Below are 2,854 nucleotides of genomic sequence, written 5' to 3'. Positions count from 1 at the left end.
TAAAGATTTCCTTTTCGCACAGATTAATCTTTATTTTGAGCTCAATCGGACTCCAGGCATTAGTATTCACACCTTATGGGAGGCCTTCAAAGCATTTCTTCGTGGCCAGGTAATTTCATATTCCACACATGTAAGGAAAGTTGAAAAATTTAAAATATCTTCGATAACGGACAAATTGTTTAAGTTAGATGCCTCTTACGCCTCCTCCCCTTCACCTGCTCTCTATGCTAAAAGAGTTCAGTTACATTCAGAATTCAACCTTTTGATGACAGCTCTAACAGAGAGACAATTTAAGCAATGTAGACAGCGTTTTTTTGAGCATGGAGACAAGGCTGGAAAGCTTTTGGCTTACCAGGCTCGATCAGCTAGCGCTTGATGGATTTCGAGCATCAAGTCTCAGACCAGTGTTAATTTTGGCATGCTTTTTTGATTTAGTCTTAGTCTTTATCTTGAGAGAAAAATTCTTAATAGTCTTAGTCACATTTTAGTCATTTGAGTCTTTCATAGTTTTAGTCTAATTTTAGTCGACGAAAAGTCATTGCATTTTTGTCAACTTTTAGTCATTACTTTAGTCAAACTGCAGTTACCAACATTTATTTTGGTAGCTATTTTATATGTAGTCTTCAAACAAAAATAGTCATTACCAAATCAATTAAGTTTATGAGAAATTTGAATTAAGGATTGAATTTGGGAAAAACTGGAATAAATTCAAATTTTTTGGTAGAGATACAAATTTAACAAATTTTTCAGATACAGTAGGTTTATATAACAAGTATACATTTATTTAACATCTTTTGTTGGTTAATATTAATGGCATAGATAGGTAGGCTATTTAGTTAGGAATGCTGTCCATTTAAGACGGATGCATTTAATACTGACACACATTCAGATTTCACCCACCTGTTTACGTTCACTTAAGCCATAACCGACTGTATTTACATGAGATGCTCTACACGATATACATTTGGACTGCTGTGTGTATATTTGAGCACTGAGAACTGATCGCGCGCTGTATGAGAACTGAGAACTGATCGCGCGCTGTGTGAGAACTGAGAACTGATCGCGCGCTGTGTGAGAACTGAGAACTGATCGCGCGCTGTGTGAGAACTGAGAAAGTGGAGCACTTCTATCAGAGTGATTCCGCCTGTCGCGCCTTCACTAACTTTAAGTTAATCAACAACGAATTGTGACTCCTGGGAAAAACGGGATGTCTGGTCACCCTATCCCTATAACCATTCAGGTGCTGAGGCCATTGTTTCAGATCGCTAGTTTGCGTTTTGGTAGCGTATCCGCCCACTGCGGCTGCCATACTGTTACTAGATATACAAACAAAATTAACACTGGTAGCATATGATGCAGTCGACAAGTAATGAGTTTTTAACTTGTAATTTGACGAGTTTATTCTCAACATTTTATTATGACTTTTTTCTCGAAATTTAGGTTAAATATCAAACGTTAGACAAATTGAAGCTGCTGCACTGTAAACAAGACTGACCACAGTCAAGGGTTGTGATTTAACACAGTTAATTGAACATAAAACTGAATTAATTTTTTTTTTTTTTTTTTTTTGCTGCTGTGGTGTTTGGGAAGTCCTAATGTTCTTCACAGATTCTTGAAAGTGTCTTGACCCTCAGGCTTCTCCAGCCATTCAAGAGGCCTGCTGGCTTTAATACTGGGACGGTCCTTTAGCATCTCGTAGTACTCCATCAGTCTGGGACAACGCTCTGGAGGACAGTGAAGTCGTGGGAAATACGCAATGATGGGGAAACAAACCACATCGGCCATGGTGAAGCTCTTGCCAGCGAGGTACAAGCTTTTACCCATCTTCTCCAACAGTTTGAGCTCGGCGATTAAATTTTCTTTATTCCTCTTCAGAGCCGATTCATGTCTCTGTCCTTCAGCAACATACCACTCATAGAAAGCCACGTCATACGTTTTCTGCTGTAGGTTGTTGGTCTCAAACATTCGCTGGTAGACGAGCGCTTGTTCAGCCGGGTGTTCTGGGATCAGACGGGTGCCTTGTGACTTAAACGTGCTCTCCAGATACAGGCATGCGGAAAACGACTCGTTCACGATGATGTCTCTGTGCTTAAAATTTGGAAGCTGAACTCTGGGATTGAGAGCTTTCACTTCTTCACACTTGTCAAAAGAGAAATGTTTGTGTTTGTATACCTGCGGAAGCTTCTCCTCCAGCGCGATCATGACTCTCCAGCACGGTGAGAACCGGAGCCCCAGTACAGCATCATGTTCTGCGCCATGACCACTAATGTCCTCAAATACATGTTGGACACAATTATTGGCACCCCTAGAAATTCTTATAAGTAAAATACCTCCCATGGGAAAGTATATTCCCATTCATATTCACAATTTTGAACACTCCAGGGTGATTATGAACATGAAATTATCCAGCCATGGCTTCCTGTTTTACAGAAATATAAATAGGAGGGAAAACAAAGGCCAAATTTCCTTAATCATCCATCACAATGAGAAAAACCAAAGAATATATTTCTGATGTGCAGCAAAAGATAATTGAGCTTCACAAATTAGTGAAGTGGCTTTAATAATAGAGCTAGAGCAGTGAAAATTCCCATTTCCACCATCAGGGCAATAATTAAGAATTCCCAATCAACAAAAAATGTTACGAAACTGCCTGGAAGAGGATATGTGTCTACATCGTCCTAATGCATGATGAGGAGGAGATTTTGAGTGGCTATAGACTCTCCAAGGACCACAGCTGGACAATTACAGAATATAGTTGAGTCTCGGGTCAGAAAACCTTTAAAAAATTGTCAAACAGCACCTACATCACCACATGTTGTTTGGGAGGGTTTCAAGAAAAATTCCCCTTGCTCAT

At 39.6% G+C, this 2,854-nt stretch overlaps 1 pseudogene across 1 annotated transcript; it reads right to left on the bottom strand.

Annotated features, from left to right (window-relative positions):
- Nucleotides 1–1,602: 1,602 nt before the first annotated feature.
- On the bottom strand, nucleotides 1,603–2,258 carry LOC306871093 (glutathione S-transferase A-like; annotated as a pseudogene). Its single transcript has one exon. The product of its transcript is annotated as a glutathione S-transferase A-like (transcript).
- Between the last annotated feature and the right edge of the window lie 596 nt (nucleotides 2,259–2,854).

This window comes from Barbus barbus (genome assembly GCF_936440315.1).
Source record: "Barbus barbus genome assembly, chromosome: 6".
Classification (NCBI taxonomy): Eukaryota; Metazoa; Chordata; class Actinopteri; order Cypriniformes; family Cyprinidae; genus Barbus; species Barbus barbus.
The sequence above is the reverse complement of the archived record's forward strand: the minus strand, read 5'-3'. Positions and strand labels throughout refer to the sequence as shown.